Below are 19,895 nucleotides of genomic sequence, written 5' to 3'. Positions count from 1 at the left end.
TCCAAGGCGAAATCGGGTTATTCTACCTTCGATCGAGAATTGCTGGCGATGCACTTGGCTGTCCGTCACTTTCGCCATTTCTTAGAAGGTACGCCCTTCGTCATTCGCACAGACCACATGCCTCTGGTGCACGCCTTCACTCGACAGTCTGACGCCTGGTCCGCCCGTCAACGCCGACATCTCTCCGCCGTGGCTGAATACAATTGCACCCTCCAATACGTCCCTGGGAAAATGAATCCCGTTGCCGATGCCCCGTCAAGAAACACGTTGGCTGAAGCCCAACTACAGGATCCAGAGTATCAAGCTTGTAGGACATCCTGCACGTCCCTCCGTTGGGAAGACTTTCCCCTCGAAGACTCCAACACCACCCTCCTCTGTGACGTCAGTACTGGTAGACCGCGACCTTGGATTCCTGCTCCCATGCGCCGACAGGTGTTTGATTTCATTCCAAGGCCTTTCACATCCCTCGTGCCGTTCTACTGCACAGCTGCTGAAGGCAAAGTTCATTTGGCACGGCATTTCTAAGGATGCTAAGGATTGGGTCCGCGCCTGTACTTCTTGCCAAACTTCCAAAGTACATCGACACACGGATTCAGGAGTGGGCACCTTTTCTCAACCTCAGCGTCGTTTCGCACACATTCACGTCGACGTTGTAGGCCCCCTACCCACATCACAAGGACATCGTTACCTGTTTACCGTCATCGACCACTCCACTCGTTGGCCTGAAGCCCTTCCCATGGAAACTGCAACGTCCGCCTCATGTACATCTGCCTTACTCTCTGGATGGATTTCAAGATTCGGTATCCCTGAGCATATTACTTCTGACAGGGGAACCACTTTCACCTCTCAATTGTGGACGTCATTAGCGAATCTCCTGGGCATCACCCTACATCAGACAACGGCCTACAATCCCGCTGCCAATGGAATGGTTGAACGTTTTCATCGCACCCTCAAAGCAGCTTTGATGTCCCGCTGCAAGGATTGCAACTGGTTTACTCAGCTTCCCTGGGCCCTCCTGGGACTAAGGACCACTCCTAAAGACGCCCTCGACGTCTCGGCAGCTGAAATGGTGTATGGCGACCCGTTGGTCGTCCCTGCCGAATTCTTTCCTTCTACAACCTCCTCCGACGATCTCCAGCGCATATGTCACGTCGTGGGAAAATTTACTCTGTGCCGCCAGACTTACAAGCCCCCAGAGAAGCATCACATACCAACGGACTTGCACTCTGCAACGCACGTCTTCCTGCGCAACGACACCAGCAAGCCACCACTAACGCCCCCTTACACGGGCCCTTTCCTTGTGATCCGACGCAGTCCGAAAGCATTCCTCCTAAACATTTGGGGCAAAGAAGACTGGGTCTCCATTGATCGTCTAAAACCTGCTTATCTTCTGCCAGATGACCCGCCTACAGTTCGCCTCTCTAGATCAGGGCGCCCTATTTAACATGTACAGTATGTCATTTTTAGGGGGGGAGCCATGTACCAACCGTGTTTCACATAATTGTACATAATTCCTTTTGTATATATTATGCTTGTATCTTCGCTCTTCCCTCGCACTAAAACGAACATGAAAATTCATGTCTGGTCTTTCCTCTGTAATATTGTGTCTTGTGAACTTATGTCCTGTTGCCTTGAGATTTTGTATATAAGGAGAGAGTTCTACAATAATATAACTCAGTCGTTTCCAACCTGCCTTTGAGTTCACAACCTTACTCGGCGCCGTCACAGAATGTATCTGTTCAACTTGCTGGAGAGAGATTTAATAACATTGGGCCTAGTTGGTACTTGATTAAGTAACCACCAAGAAATATTAGCCCATAATCCTCTTGAATATGCATTCGGGTTGGGAAGGGGCTAATAACCTCACTAGATACAGTAATTACTTGAAAACCAGAAAGGGTAATACTTTCTGGATCATCCCTTATACGATAAGGGAAAAGGAAGATGGGGAAAATATAATATATCATTTATTAGGCGTTGTTTTTTTTTCTGTATTTATGATATTTGCCTCTCTAGGTATTTATATGTATAATGATTGTTGGTAAATAAACAAATTCCTTTATCCCTAGCCTTACTTGCAATCCGCAGGAAATAAGTGTGTCGTGTTTGTTCCATTGTTCTTGTCCACCTGCCAAAGTCTGTTTTTAATTTCTGAGATTTTAGTCAGCATTGCTTTCTGATATCTTTGTGATAGTACTATGGCGTTGTTGTACGCTCTTGTCGGCAGGTTATTGTAGCATAATTTTCTGGTTGTGGCTGGGGGAAGGGTTGTGTGTGTGTGTGTGTGTTTGTGTGTGTGTATGCTGAGAAGTGTTGTTTACAACTTATTTCTTATTCCTTATTCCTCCGAGGTTTAAAAGGATGTCCATTGCTGTGGCGCAATAGTCCTGGAAGTGCAGGAAACTCGCATTGGCAAAATCCTCCTTTAGCTCTAGAATCAGTTCATTACCTATTATTTTTACCATGCAGGAAATAGCCCAATTGGCAGCTTGTGTTTCTCTCGGTCGTCACTCTGGAGACTGAAATAACAAAATATTTTTCTTTCCAAATTGGGACATCTTGTGAAAATAAGCCCATGGTGATGTTAGGAGTTACAATATTAAAGAACACCTTTTCTCGTCCTTTTGTTATTTGGATGTTTCACATTCCAAAGACTGGGGTTGACTAATTGCGCTGATGATATCCTCTTAATAAACATTCCAAAGACCAGTCGGCATTATAGTGCTTTTGAAAAACAGCAGAAACTATGCATGGTGGTATGAGGTCGGTGTAAGATTTTGTATTTTTATTTCCATAGTAACTAGCCTTTAATTTAGACGCGTTTCAGCAAATCTGTTTTTTTGAGTTATGAAATGTCACAGGAGGTTTTCTATATAATTTGTCTACGAATTTTTCTCTACAGCAGATAAATAAATGAGAAAGATTCCTTCGGTTTTGGTATGGATATATTTTCTCTAAATTGCGAACCTTCTCAAACTGCATTAGAGATAATTTTCACTTTCTCTTATCGGTGAAATTATCACGTTGTAGATCTCTTTTATAGAATTCTCTCGTTGTATTGTTGATAGGATATTTTATGTTCTTTGAATTAAGAAAATGGGAATAAAAATATCTGTGAATAATATACTAATTGGCGTCAGTATTCTCATAATCTCAGTGGCGGTCAGTATCCGGATGGTAGCGTCATTTTATCTGTATTTTTATTGTTGGTTGTATGGTGAATATTATCAAAAAGCTTTTTTCCTATTACGAATGGATCACTATCATGATGACCTTCATCATTTGCCTCACAGTTCTTCGTAAAAGATTGGATAACAAGACTCCGAAGTTAAAGAGAAAAATATTACCTGTAATTCTGTATGTATTGTTGTTTTTAATATTTATAGTTAATCCCTATCAATATTTGTATGATATAGATAATTGGAAAGAGGTTTTCCTTCAGAAATAAATAGGAATGTGTTGTTGAGGGAGGGAATGAGATTTTTATTATTATTATTATTATTATTATTATTATTATGAAGAGAATAAGAAGAAGTTTTGGAAAGAAGTGAAGAGAGTAAGGAAGGCCGGCGCAAGAATTGAAGAGACAGTGAAAGATGGAAATGGAAGGTTGTTAAAAGGAGAGGAGGCAAGGAAAAGGTGGGCGGAATATTTTGAAAGTTTGCTGAATGTCGAGGATGATAGGGAGGCAGATATAATTGCTGTTCCAGGTGTTGAGGTGCCAGTGATGGGAGATGAGAATGAGAGAGAGATTACAATAGAGGAAGTGAGGAGAGCACTAGATGAAACGAGAGTAGGAAAAGCATCTGGTATGGATGGTGTGAAAGCTGAGATGTTGAAGGAAGGGGATGTGACTGTACTTGAATGGTTGGTGAGATTGTTTAATGTGTGTTTTGTGTTGTCAATGGTACCAGTAGATTGGGTCTGTGCATGTATTGTATCACTATATAAGGGTAAGGGAGATGTGCATGAGTGTTGTAATTCAAGAGGTATTAGTTTGTTGAGTGTAGTTGGAAAAGTGTATGGTAGAGTACTGATTAATAGGATTAAGGATAAAACAGAGAATGCAATCTTGGAAGTACAGGGTGGTTTTAGAAGAGGTAGGGGTTGTATGAATCAGATTTTTACAGTTAGGCAGATATGCGAGAAATATTTAGCAAAAGGTAAGGAGGTGTATCTTGCGTTTATGGATCTGGAGAAAGCATATGATAGAGTTGATAGGGAAGCAATGTGGAATGTGATGAGGTTATATGGAGTTGGTGGAAGGTTGTTGCAAGCAGTGAAAAGTTTCTACAAAGGTAGTAAAGCATGTGTTAGAATAGGAAATGAAGTGAGCGATTGGTTTCCGGTGAGAGTGGGGCTGAGACAGGGATGTGTGATGTCGCCGTGGTTGTTTAACTTGTATGTTGATGGAGTGGTGAGAGATGTGAATGCTCGAGTGCTTGGACGAGGATTAAAACTGGTAGGCGAGAATGATCATGAATGGGAGGTAAATCAGTTGTTGTTTGCGGATGATACTGTACTGGTAGCAGACACAGAAGAGAAGCTTGACCGACTAGTGACAGAATTTGGAAGGGTGTGTGAGAGAAGGAAGTTGAGAGTTAATGTGGGTAAGAGTAAGGTTATGAGATGTACGAGAAGGGAAGGTGGTGCAAGGCTGAATGTCATGTTGAATGGAGAGTTACTTGAGGAGGTGGATCAGTTTAAGTACTTGGGGTCTGTTGTTGCAGCAAATGGTGGAGTGGAAGCAGATGTACGTCAGAGAGTGAATGAAGGTTGCAAAGTGTTGGGGGCAGTTAAGGGAGTAGTAAAAAATAGAGGGTTGGGCATGAATGTAAAGAGAGTTCTATATGAGAAAGTGATTGTACCAACTGTGATGTATGGATCGGAGTTGTGGGGAATGAAAGTGATGGAGAGACAGAAATTGAATGTGTTTGAGATGAAGTGTCTGAGGAGTATGGCTGGTGTATCTCAAGTAGATAGGGTTAGGAACGAAGTGGTGAGGGTGAGAACGGTGTAAGAAATGAGTTAGCGGCTAGAGTGGATATGAATGTGTTGAGGTGGTTTGGCCATGTTGAGAGAATGGAAAATGGCTGTCTGCTAAAGAAGGTGATGAATGCAAGAGTTGATGGGAGAAGTACAAGAGGAAGGCCAAGGTTTGGGTGGATGGATGGTGTGAAGAAAGCTCTGGGTGATAGGAGGATAGATGTGAGAGAGGCAAGAGAGCGTGCTAGAAATAGGAATGAATGGCGAGCGATTGTGACGCAGTTCCGGTAGGCCCTGCTGCTTCCTCCAGTGCCTTAGATGACCGCGGAGGTAGCAGCAGTAGGGGACTCAGCAGTATGAAGCTTCATCTGTGGTGGAAATGTGGGAGGTTGGGCTGTGGCACCCTAGCAGTACCAGCTGAACTCGGCTGAGTCCCTGGTTAGGCTGGAGGAACGTAGAGAGTAGAGGTCCCCTTTTTTGTTTGTTTCTTGTTGATGTCGGCTACCCCCCAAAATTGGGGGAAGTGCCTTTGGTATATGTATGTATGTATGTATTATTATTATTGTTGTTGTTGTTGTTGTTATTATTATTTATTATTCATTATTATTATTATTTAATTAATATTTTATCATTCAATTATTATTTGATTATTTTATTATTTTTATTATTATTCTATTATTATTATTTAATTGTTAATTAATTAGTTATTGATTAATTAAATTTTATTATTATTATTATTATTATTATTATTATTATTATTATTATTATTATTATTATTATATCCACATATGAAAAACCTTGTCAGTTATGCTATTTAGCCCTGCAATTCTCGGCCCATCATACCTTCATAAAACCTTGTGTTGCATCAGTATTTAGTTTTTAGAAAAAATGTAGAGAGATCATTTGGAGTGATCCAAAATACTCCCCGACTCTCAACAAAAGTCGCTCATCCAAATCAAAATCTGTCCCAAAACTTAATCACTTGTTTCCCTTCACCTGGGTCACCTTTGGTCAAATTTGGGGAAGAATCTCCATAGGATTTTGTGTATGACCTTACCAACAATATGGGATAAGCAAACCTGAAAATAGAGTAGTTACAGAAGAAAAGTGAGGTAAACAAGACAGAAAACAGAGCAGTAAAAGAAAGTGCTTAAAAGGTAAACAATACAGAAAATAAGAGTAAAGAAGCAAAATGTGGTAAACAAGACAGAAAATGCGTTGTTAAAGAAGTTAATGAGGTAAACGAGACCGAAAATAGAAGAGTAAAAGAAAGGTTCTTATGAGGTAAATGATACATAAAGTACAGTAATTAAAAAAGCAAAATGAGGTAAACAAGAAAGAAATTGGAGTAGTTAAAAAAGCAAAATGAGGTAAACAATACATACAATAGAGTAGTTAAAGAAGAAAAATTACGTAAACAAGACAGAAAATAACAGTAATAGAAGAAAGGTTCTTATGAGGTATACAATACATAAAATATAGTAATTAAAAGAGTAAGATAAGTTAAACAAGACAGAAGATAGAATAGTAAAAGAAAGGTTCTTGAAAAAGGGTCCTTCCGTTAATTTAGAAATTAATCCGTCAAGTTAGTATAAGCATGATCAGTTTTCTATATGATGAGAAGAAATTTTCCTGCCCTTGGCTAAACTTCTACCTCTTTCTCGTATCACCGAAGTCTCAGATCCTTTTCTTTTTACTCTACATCCTCGATTCAAGAACTTCTTTTGAATGTTCATGTTCTTGGAAAAAACGCGTATTTATTCCTTCGTGTATTTATTGCTCATTCGCAGTTTGTCTCTGAAACCCATCCACTTTCAGTCCCCCTTTTTCCTTTAGACCTAATCCGGTCACCTAACAGGTCAAACTCAGAGAGGCTTTTTAATCTTTAATGGAACTTTTTCTGTCTTGAAAACTTTTTGGGTAATTTTTCGCCTTTTTCAGACGGACGTTTCATTCATCTAATGGATAAATGGCGGACCGAAGTTCACTTAAGATTTCCCTGTTGCTTTACTTTCTTTCCTCTTCGTTTTCAGAATTTTCTGTACTTTTCTTTCGTGTCGTTTTGCTGTTGTTTCTTTTGTTCTCTTTCTGTTATTTTCTATAACTTTGGTTATTATTTGAGATTGGTTACCTTCCGTTATCTTTTATCCTGTTATAGAAATGCACTCCAAAATATAATACTTTTCAAAATTTTCAATAGAAGCATATTTTCGACGGCAAAGTTCTCTGTTGAGGTGACTACGGGCTGATTTAAAACAGTCCATCAAATGAATGATTAATTGCTTGTATCTGCTCTTAATTTTTATTATTATTATTATTATTATTATTATTATTATTACTAGATATCAGGTCGAGAACACTAGATTGCTATATTAAACTGTCTTCAATGACGAAACTCATTCTGAATCTTTTTCTAGTTTTGATAGTAATGATATTGATGATAATTATGATGAATGATCCCCTACCCGAGATCGATCTCAGAAAAGGGAGAGCAGCCTATGCCTGGTTCCAGACTCTCTCTCTCTCTCTCTCTCTCTCTCTCTCTCTAACATACACAATGAATTAAGTATATATTCTTTAGTCTACTGTGATGGGTCGTGGTGGCCTGGTGGTAGCGTCCTTACCTGGTGAGTGCCAGACTGGGGTTCGAGTCCCGCTCAAACTTGATAGTTCCTTTGGTCGCTGCAACCTCACCATCCTTGTGAGCCAAGGAATGGGGGTTTTGGGGGAGCCTGTAGATATACCTGCTGAGTCATCAACAGCCATTGCCTGGCCCTCCTTGGTCCTAGCTTGGGTGGAGAATGGGGTTAGGCGCTTACCATATGTAATATGGTCCCTTACCTCTGCCATTCATGAGCGGCCTTTATACGAGTGAATTTGCCCTGACTGGAGACCTCCACTCTAAACTGGAAGGTACATAGAAGAAAACAAGAGAGTTGTTAAGGAAAGTGATTGAAGCAAATTTTTAATATTTTCCTAAAATCAAATGAATTAGGAACTTAATTATAGATCTAAGTGGCAATTATCTTGTAATAGAAAATCATTTTTTGAGATTAATGAACAATATCTCGTTTTAATTTAATATCAGCCTTTCATTAAAGTCCATTATGAACGTAAAATTGAATTATAGTCCACTTTATTGATGGAGTAAGGAAATGGACACCTGGCTGGTCATAAAATAGGCCCATTGGATTCACGTTGATCCCGCGAATATGCAAAAAATAAATTTTAAATAGATAAGGAAATATTTTCTTTTTCCTTAATAGATTTGTCCTGCATTTTCTTGTTATAGGTTTTATGGGATAAGACAATATCTGTGTTACACACACACACAAATTGATATATATATATATATATATATATATATATATATATATATATATATATATATATACATGTATATATAAATATATATATATAAATATATATATTTATATATATATATATATATATATATATATATATATATATATATATATATATATATATATATATATATATATATTCACAGTACCTTTCATCTCCCCTATATAATAAAGAAGAAGCGTCTGGCTATATGTATAAATATATTTATTTTCAGTCACGCTGAGCGGCATTGCCAGACATAAAACTACTCAGTCTCTCCCCCTCCCTCGGGTAGGGCGAGGGAGAGTATTCATACCCAGACGAGAGCGTGGTACCCCGAGAAGTACACTCGGAAACTTCAAGTGCCGTGTTTTAGTTAGGAAAAGGAAGAGGGTAGGAAGGGTTGAATCTGTGTGTGTGTGCATGTGCGAGTGTGTACTTATTTATCTAAGTATTTAATCGTAATTTTTGACGGGTCGCGTACATTAGTATAGTATTACTGCTAGCTTCCGTTAGCCTTTCTTCTTCACTGTGACTCATTACTGTCAGCAAGTTATATTATTATCTGTTTCCTTATGGGTCTGCCCTCTCATCTTTTTTCTTCCACCATATCCATATCTTTATTGGTTGTTGGTTAGAATAATAGTAATAATAATCATAATACTGATAGTAATTATTATTATTATTATTATTATTATTATTATTATTATTATTGTTATTATCATCATCATCATCATCATCATTTATCCAGGCCTACGTATCAAGTCTCTAGATTACAAATGAACTATCTTGAAATATTTATCCTTGAGTGAGGAATGAAAATAGGAAAAGTTAGTTGAAAAATTTGATAGCTGGAAGGGAAATCATCAAATTAAACGAATAAAAGGTAAAGACAGACAGTTATGCCACTGGAACATGAAGGTCTCAAAAACAAATAAATTGTCCTTACTGGATTACAATTCATCAAAAGACCGGTCTCATGGTGGGCGTGAATTGCCTTAGTAATTGTAAAGTTTAAAGCCGGCTCATGAATGGCCGGGACAAGGAACAGTGTCATTGCCCTATCGAGCAGGACAATGTCATAGACTGACCATATATACATATGATCAACGTTCAGGCCCCTCCATCCAAGCTAGGACCAAGGAGGGCCAGGCTATGGCTGTTGATGACTCAGCAGATAGACATCTAGGCTCCGCCAACCCCCATCCTTAGCTCGCAGGGATGGTGAGGTTACAGCGACCAGAGAAACTAACAAGTTTGAGTGAGACTCAAAACCCAGTCTGGCGTTCACCAGTCAGGGACGTTACCACATCGGCCACCACAGTTTTGGACTCAGGAATATCTGGTACACCTCGTTCTGAAAAAGTGCACCCAGTTACACCCTTACTACACGGCAAGTTCCTGTTTTTTGTTCCATCCAACTACCTCTGCCATCTCTCCATACGCTATGTGTTTGCCTACTCGCCATGAAGTAAGGGTGTGACAGGGTGTATTTATTTAGAGCGAGATGTGCCAGGGACTCTCACGTCCAGTTGTACGTACATGTTCTCATCTGCCTCATTCAAGCGAAGGAAGGTGACGCTGAGGGGGAAGGGATGGGATTTTATCTTATTTGAAGTTCTCTCAATGTGCTACACTTCTCACATCTGTCGAGATAGACTAGCTACCTTGCCTTCTGCAGGTGCCAGTTTTGCCAGTGTCCCATTAAGGTAAAGGAGATCGAGGGAAAATCATCTCCACTAAAATCATCAAATTAAACGTATAAAAACGTAAAAGACAAAACATTAGTGCAACTGGAACAGAAGGTACTCAAAAACAAATTATTGTGCTTACTGTATTACAATTCATAGATTGACTGCACTCATGATGGGCGTGAATTCCCTTAGTAATTGTACAGTTGGACACATGGATTCCTGGTAAACCTCGCTCTGAAGAAGTGCATCCAGCCACATCCTTACTGCGCGGCAAGTTCCTGTTTTTTTTTTCTTTTTTTTTCATCTTTGCTGTCTCTCCGTACTCTATCTGTTTCCTTACTCACCTTGCAGTAAGGGTTTGACAAGGTATACATTTTCAGAGCGAGGTGTGCCTGAGACTCTTGCGTCCAGTTGTACGTACATGGTTCTCTTTTGTCTCCTTTAAACGAAGGAGGCTGACGCTGAGGGGGAAGGGGTGTTATTTTATCGTATTTTAAGTTCTCTTATTGGGCTACACTTCTCACTTCTGTCGAGATAGACTTGCAGATTTTGCCAGTGTCCCATTAAGGTAAAGGAGATCGAGGGAAAATCATCTCCACTCAAATCTTTTGCCTTTTGGCGTCGGATTGTTCAGCCTTGGCATGAATAACTCACTCTTTGGTGTAGAAAGTTTTGTTTCTAGCTTATGGCGACAATGAGACAATGATTCGAAATTCATCTTTTGAAATACTTGAACTGAAACTTATCCACGAAGCTTGACCCTGAAACTAAATAAATTATACAAAGCTCCTCTATTTATCCCCAAACACACTTTTAATCACAATGGTCCATTACAAAGGATTTGTCGGATCTTCCTGGCCGATAACTGAGTTGTGGTGACCAATGTGGTAATGTCCCCGACTGGTGAACGCCAACTTGGGTTTCGAGTCTTACTCAAACTAGTTAGTTCTTTTGGTCGCTGCAACCTCACCATCCTTGTGAGCTGAAGATGGTGTGGTTGGGGGAGCTTATAGGCCTACCTGCTGAGTCATCAGCAACCATTGCCTGGCCTTTGTTGGTCCTAGCTTGGGTGGAGATCGGGGCTTGGGTGGTGATATGTATATATGGTCAGTCTCTAGGGCATTGCCCTGCTTGATACAGTAATGTCACTGTGCCTTGCCTCTGCCATTCATGAGCGGTCATTAAACCTTTAAACTCGTTGCATCAAAATTAAAAAATAAGCGAGTGAATGCTTTTCTTATTGGTAGTACTGTAACATTATTGGAGCTAGTTAATTTGGCAACTTGGCTTCTTGGAATTACGGCAAAAAAAGAGGTTTTATTACTATTGGAAATTTCTTTCTATTGATACCAGCTTTTTTCTTGACAAATACTTGAAATAGACCGTAGTGAAATGTTTTTAAACGTTCTAGAAACAATAATACCTCCCTCGTTTAGGGGAGATATTCCTGCTCTGGTTGGTTGTGAGATTGTATTGACAATGCCTTCTGCTGTATACGGCTATGACTTTTATTAATAGAGAGAGAGAGAGAGAGAGAGAGAGAGAGAGAGAGAGAGAGAGAGAGAGAGAGAGAGAGAGAGAGAGAGAGAGTGTCTTCAATGGTAACCAATACGTAAGCCTATCCAATTCATGAAAGTGTGTGAACGTATGAAGTGTTATGCAACATTGTTAGTTGGGGTATATTACCTCTCTATTTTTCTGTTAAGAAACATTACTTTCAGCTGGAAGTATTTAGGGTTACTTCATAAAATCCTGAAGAAGTTTCACTTTAGGTTCACCAAAGTTAGCGCAAACAAGAATGGAAACATTAAACCTTCAAACCTCTTCAAATATTATGAAAAAGTTTCTTTTTCAAACAATCATATCAGTTTTCTCACGAAATCATTTCGATATAATTGTCCAAGAAAAGCGAGTATGGGCAGGTCATCTAAATGCATCAACGGCGACCTCGATAAATTTATAAAAGTCAAGAAAAGATCTATGGAAAACGAAAAATTTCCGAAGAGGACTGAAATTGAAAAACGCTCGTTAGACAGAATCCGTCCAATTACGCGGTTACGATTTGAATCCTTAATCTATCTGGCGGCAAAGCCAGTTAGGCTCTGGTGCAAACCCAATGTGGGAGTTACAGCTTTTTTCCAACTTTTCTAATCTTTATAGTTATGAAAAAGAATTTCTGGTTTTATCTGACTGACCAGCCTACTGATTTATAATTTATATTGGCCTCAGTGTACGTAACGGTATCTGGTTGGATAAAATGGCTTTGTTAGTTCTTTTTCGTGAAATTCATTCCCCGAAGAGATTTCATTTGCAATATGAGTTACCCCACAGAAGTCACAAGGCTACAAGCTTCCTACTTTTAACTGTAGTAACTTGGTAACATGTTCAAATATTTAAAGGTTACTCGTGAGTGACAGGGGCAAGGGATAGTGACAATGCCCAAGCAGGACAATACCATAGAGACTGACTATACAGTATATCCATATAATAAGCGACCAGACCCCCTCTCCATCCAAGCTAGGTTCAAGGAGAGCTGCTGAAGACTCAGCAGGTAGACCTATAAGCTCCCCCACCCGTTCCATTTTCATGCTTGAAAGGATGGTGAGGTTGTAGATACTACAAAAAACTACCAATCTTGATCGGGTCTCGAACCCCCAACCCAATAGGTCGGAATACATGGATGATTCCAATAGGCTACAACAACTCTGTTGTCTCTGCAAAGTGAATTTTGATGCTCGTTTTATTGCCCAGGTATTATTCCAACATTCATTTATTGGTTACATTCTTTAGTTGGTTAATAAGGAATTTGTGGTTGTATGCTTAGCCGGATGACAAAGTGGGCAATTATATCGTACATAATCTTTGCAATTAAAGGAAGTTTTGTTGAAATAAATCTGTGTATCTATTCAAATAGGTTTAAAGTTTCAAATTATATTTTCATTTACTTTACGTAAATGATAATAATAATAATAATTTATTATTATTATTATTATTATTATTATTATTATTATTATTATTATTATTATTTTTATTATTTATTTATTTATTTTAGTAGTAGTAGTGTTAATAGTAGTAGTATTAATAGTAATAGTAGATGATTTTAAAAAATCATGCATAATCCATATATATATCTGTAATATATTGTTAATATAGATATACATATATGAATTTTTATACACCACACACATGCATACATTACACACACACACACACACACACACACACACACACACATATATATATATATATATATATATATATATATATATATATATATATATATATATATGGGATCCAAGCAAAACTAAATAAGAATCAATATATTGTCATGTTTCAATTATAATGATAAACACAACCATTATAACTATATCCGAGAACGGCCCCATTGAAAGCTTTCATCTCGACATTAGGTTAGACGCGTATATTTTTTCTGCTTTGTATTGACTATGTCACAGATGTGCCCTACTTTGAGCTGACGATATCTATGCTAAAGAGGAAAGGCATATCACTTTGTATTAAATGTTTAGGTATCTGATGTATTAAAATTGTTTTTTAGTTACTGTAAAAGTAGATGTGACTTTCTTCATATCTGTATCACTAATCTGTGGCAAATTGTTTTTATTCCTTCTTATATAGAAAATATGGAGTTCAGGGAATTTTTCCCATATAAAGGAAAACAGGGTATGGATTATATTTCTTTTAAAAAATGGTTTCATGAAAGTTGACACTAGGAATAGCCTAGGGCCTTTGAACAAGGTTGTTAGATGTTAATAAATTTCTATATATTTTGTCCTTCTAACATAATCTCATATATCTATTTTAGAATGTTAAATGCTTTTTTGTTCCATATCTGCGTCCATTGAATTACGATATCAAAGGATCATATTCTCAGGCGAAAAAACATATTGATGACGTGAAAATATTCTTAGTGTTAATCTCCCTTATATGAAAAAGATAAATTTTCCGGCTATATATATATATATATATATATATATATATATATATATATATATATATATATATATATATATATGTATATATATATATATATATATTTGTATATATATATATATATATATATATATATATATATATATATATCGGTCACGCCTAGCTCTCCCAATCCCTCGGGTTGGGGGAGAGGGATTAGTCATACCCTGGTGAGAGGGGGAGCTTGTGCATATCTATCCAAATATTTAACAGTTTTTTTTTTTTTTTTTTTTTTTTTGGACGGGTCGTTTACACTATATGGGAATAAATGTGACCTTCGACATTTCACCAAAGTACAGTACTTCTTAGCTTGATCGACCTGATTTATTAATGTGAATCTGATTAGTTTGTGAAACTTCCGTCTCCGGAAGCTATAGAAAACGTCTTAGGCTAACTGCCAAGTGAATCTAGATTCATATTCCTACTCCATGTCTGGTTGAGGGAATCTTTAATCTGAATCTTGATTATTCTTAGTTAAGCCTTTCAGCTTTATCAATTACAGTATGTCAGTGCTGGTGAGTTCGGGGGTGGTGACATGCACTGGAAATCATAGTTTCTAGTCAAATCATCTTCCAATGTTGCAGTCTGCAATCTACAGGGTGTATGATTGCAAGAACCCTTGCTTGGCTGCAAGGGACAGGCAATATTCAATAACACTATACCTTTAGCAAGTGGGTTCATTTCATAAGATCATATTATTATTATTATTATTATTATTATTATTATTATTATTATTATTTCTATTCTTATTAGGAAACAAGGAAATGAATACATTACAAGAGAATAATACAATCAAAATAAAATATTTTAAGAACAGAAACATTAAATTACATCTCATAAATAAACTATAAAAGGTTAAAAAAAGTGGAAGATAAATAAGATAGAATATTTTAGGACAGTACCAACACAAAGAAATCTAATGAAAATTCTCCTGGAACATGAAGGGAAAAATTTAATATCTAGCATCTAATATGTGATTGAGACTATCTTATGCAACCCGCCTCTTGAAATTAGAATTGGGCCAATATCTCGGATCTTTGATTATCCCGTTGAATGCTTCATCTAACTCTTCCAGAGAGATATTAGTCTTCCTCCTTCCGGGATATTAGTTCTGAAACTGAGAAACTTTTTCGTTCGAGGGATTTTACCCGGAAATCGAAGAAGATTTATCTACTGTACGTTGATTATTGCTTTCTCAAGGAGGTGAACGGGGAAAGAAAATCCTGAGAGTAGTCACATAACTTGGAGTTCTTTTCCGTTTAAAGGAGTCATGACACCAAATGAGAGAGAGAGAGAGAGAGAGAGAGAGAGAGAGAGAGAGAGAGAGAGAGAGAGAGAGCGTTCACCATTTCAGTAACTCCGTTCATTAGTGGCAAAGGCAAAGGACAGTGACATTGCCCTATCAAGCAGGACAATTCCCTAGAGACTGACCATATTACTTATGGTTAGCGCCCTAGCCCCCTTTCCATCCAAGGTCGGACCAGGGAGTGGCAGGCAATGGCTGAAAATTATATGTTTTGCCATTTTAAGTAAATGAGTTAGGTTTACGAGATCGTATAGAAAAATTAAATATGACCTTTTTTTAAATAAAAACATTTGATGGAATAGGATAACCAATCGTTTCTGTTCGTTTTAGTTTTAAACTATTTCATAAATATTATTCATCAAGAAGGCTAACCATCTCAGAAATGTAATTTTGATCAGAATACCACGAGAGAGAGAGAGAGAGAGAGAGAGAGAGAGAGAGAGAGAGAGAGAGAGAGAGAGAGAGAGAGAGAGAGAGAGAGAGAGAGTTAAACTGAAATTTTATGCAGTCGACTACAGAACTAGAGAATAGTCATAACCTTATCCAAAGTAGCGGTCAAGTAAGTACAGCGCTTTTGCGGAGGAGCAAAAGTGGCGCTCATGTATGGTTTTTTTTTGTTTTGTTTTTTTGTTTTTTGTTTCTTATAAATCGGTACATCTAAACTATAACTGACATCCGCTTTTGGTTTGTTTTATGATATCGGCAAATGATTGAACATTTTTCTAAAGCAATCATGATATCATTGCGAAGCTTCGAAATAATAAGTGGGGAATAAATGTGAAATTTGAAAAGAAAATCTTACATATATTTTTGAAATAATCATGATAAATAGGCTAAATAAGTTTAGGGAGTTTTTTATACCCTTATTTGTGTAGAAGTGATTATTATTGCACACGTTTGCTAATGAGCCTTTACTGATTAAAAAATGCTATTTTTTAATATGTGCAATTTTCATATTTTTCAACCTACTTATGCCAACGTTTCGTTTCCTTCCTTAGCAAGAAATAAAGATAGAAAGAAAGTAAAGGTGGCATTGGAATGCCGATTAAATTTCCTATATAACATATACAGCATGTATTGTTTGAAAAATATTGAAAATATGTCGTAGAAACACGAACAGAAGTTTTCCTTTTTGGTGTAAGGTAATTTACGCTATTTCTTTTTTTTTTAGGTTTATTTATAGTTTTACATTATTTCGTGTAATATGTCAAAGTACAAAGAAGAGTCTTTCCAATGATGTAAGGGTTATGGACATTGCAATTATCTATATACTCACAAACTCGCCTACAATAACTTATCTATCCACCCATAGATTCTCTCCGATTCATCGGGTTCACGGATTAGATTCACATTTCTCGTAATAACTCCATAACAAATAAAGATATAAAAAATAAAACCGGAATTGAAAAGCTAATGAAATATCTTGTAAAACTCCAAGATAAAGTGAATTGGTGTTCTTGAGAAAAAAAGAATAATTGAATCTGGAAGACGGAAATACTATATTCTGTGTCAAAAGTTTAAAATAAGCTAAAGTGTTTTATATATGGAAGTAAATATTTTTATACTTTTTCCGTAGAGCATATGAAAGTACAAAGAATTCCTGTTTTAATTATTTATGATAATATGCATTGCAATTATTTGCAGGTGTACAAACCCACCTACAAAGAAATATTCACGTGAACACAAATATGGCTCGAGTGATTTTCAGGTACGGTAACGTTTTTCATAATTACTTGTTAACCAATAAAACTGAAAATAAAATGAAAATGGCAATGGCAAGGTGAATAAATTTCCTATATATTTCCACAATAAAACAACAAGCGTCCCACCAAAAATTTAGAACACTATCGAGCAATAATAATAAAAAAAAAACTGCGATACACTAACAAAAAGAATCCTAAAAAGTTTTCGATGAGCGAGAGCAAACGCAGTCAAACTGGGTCAAACGCCCGGATGAACCGGATGAGCAAAAAAGGTGTAATGAGCATTCACGGGAACTATTCGTTTTTTGTTAGGCCTATGTTGTAGATGAAGCATCTTCCCACTTGTGTGTCGAATCTCATTTCCGTTGATTGACACTCGTATTTATGCCGAATTTTTTCGAAAGATAAGTATTGGTCGATGCACTGAATGCGTCATCAGATCACCTGGGAAATCATTTTGACGTGAGAAAGTCGTTGTCGGATCGCCAGAGGGTTGATGTTATGAAGAGAGGTTGTGATCCGATGGCCCAAGCGTCTCTCTCTCTCTCTCTCTCTCTCTCTCTCTCTCTCTCTCTCTCTATATATATATATATATATATATATATATATATATGTATGTATGTATATTTATGTATGTATTTATGTAATATATATGTATGTATATATATATATATATATATGTATGTATATATATGTATGTATTATATGTATGTATATATGGATGTATATATACAGTATATATATATATATATATATATATATATATATATATATATATATATATATATGTGTGTATGTATGTATGTATGTATGTATGTATGTATATATATATATACACACATAAGATGAAATAGAAGCAAATAAAGAAGAAATAAACAATAATTTAGCAAAGTTTGTATTGGCAACAACACAAGAGATCGTCGGAAAAGTCTAAACAAGATCAAGAAAAACTATCAAAAAAGACCAAAACCTAATAAGGAAAAGATTGGAAACGACGGTAAAATCCAAGAGAAATGAACTAGAATTTGCAAAAACTATCCAAAACAACGAACAAATTAAAAACCTAAGATATTTGTAAACACAATCAAACCAAAATTGAGGAAACACTAAAGAAAGGAAGAAGTATCAAATTGATGAAGAGATGTTTGCTTTGAAGGATGAAAATGGGAATATTATCAAAAAAAGAGATGGAGGGATAGAAATTGCAGAAGATTTCTATACAAGGCTATACAATTGTGATATAAGAAATAACTTTTGCCAATATAAATAATGAAACACCTGAGCCGGAACCAATTGCAACAGTAGGAGATGTAAAGAAAGTATTTAAAGGCATGAAAATAGGCAAAGCATCAGAAGATGGTCTAACACTTTATTTAATTATAGATGGTGGTGATCTCATAGTAGTAAAACTGGCTGAATTTTACACAAAATGTCTGGAAGAGTTCTCTGTACTTACAGGTTGGAAAAACTTTTATCATTATACTAATTCACGAAAAGGAAGACATAAAAGACCTGAAAAATTATCGCTCAATAAGTTTACTCACCGTAATATATAAAATATTTACAAAGAAACGAATACTAATAATCGCAAATTTGAGAACTTTCTTTGATCTGTAGAAAAATCTTAATATATAGAAAATTATTTTCTTTTCGTTTTATCAGCAACTTTAATGCAGCCTAGCAACGAGCGACTTAATAGATACTGCTCATGAAAGCGATGGCAAATCAAGTTGACGCATTTACTCGTAAGTTGTCAAGAGAGGCATAAGTTTATACCAGAAACTTTCGTTTTTAGATATTAAGAAATCCTTAGACACGATGCGGAAGCTATAAACGCTTTCATGCTACTACGCATGGCAACAGTAACTTGCCCAATTAGCGGAGGCTTTTGATGTTGGAAGGTTTATCAAGGTTTTTGTTTTCAGCCATTCCAACGTTATTTAATTCACTTCCTGAACTTAAGCTGGGATAAATTGATTCGCTATTGGTCTTCAGTGATGATACCTCTTGTTTACATAAGTATTATGAAATCCCTTTTTTTCAGCCTATTCTTCCTTGTTATATTTCCTTTTCATGAGAGGGAAATATTATGTTGTTTTCCCCGATATTTCTTTTCCTCCTGCTGTCAAATCTTCAAATCGATTCATCTCAGCCATTTTTGAGCCAAGTGGACTGAAATGTGGTTGAGTGGGCGAATACCCAAGTGCGTTAAAAAATTATACATACCTTTAGAATAATTTTATTGATTTTTTTGCCATTTTCTGACAAAAACAAATGTATATATTGGTCTCCTGTGGCTTGGTATTGTAACTGAATAGCCTGAAATTTGGTACGGAGGTGCCTTAGATGAATTACAATAGGAAGTCAATATTTTTGGCATAAGTTTGTTCAAAATGGTTAATTTTGCAATTTTTTTTTTTTAATTTTAGACCAAAAATGCACATTTTGGACTCCTTTTCCCTCATATTTACACCAAATGACCTGAAATTGCGTATGAGGGTATGTACACAGAATTTAAGGTATGGATTTTTTTTAATATATATATCACTTGAAAATTATTAATCTTAATGATTTTCAGCTATATTTTTGGACAACAAAGTTGCATTTTTTGCTCTTCTGCCCTGGTATTTAAACCTTATGACCGGAAATTTGGTATAGAAATTCCTTTATTATATGCCCAGATGACGTTTTACACAAATTTTGCATACTTCACTTCAGAATGATTTGATCAATTTCTGGAATAGATTAACATGGGCCAGGCCATGGTTACATCGGGAGGGAGACGGAGTAAAATATGCTGTATTTGTTTGGGATATGTTGCCTTTCTATTTCACTTTGGGAGTTTATTATGTTGGTTCTTCGACGTTCTTT

Source organism: Palaemon carinicauda, chromosome 21 (genome assembly GCF_036898095.1).
Source record: "Palaemon carinicauda isolate YSFRI2023 chromosome 21, ASM3689809v2, whole genome shotgun sequence".
In the NCBI taxonomy this organism is placed as follows: Eukaryota; Metazoa; Arthropoda; class Malacostraca; order Decapoda; family Palaemonidae; genus Palaemon; species Palaemon carinicauda.
Note: the sequence above shows the minus strand (reverse complement) of the source record.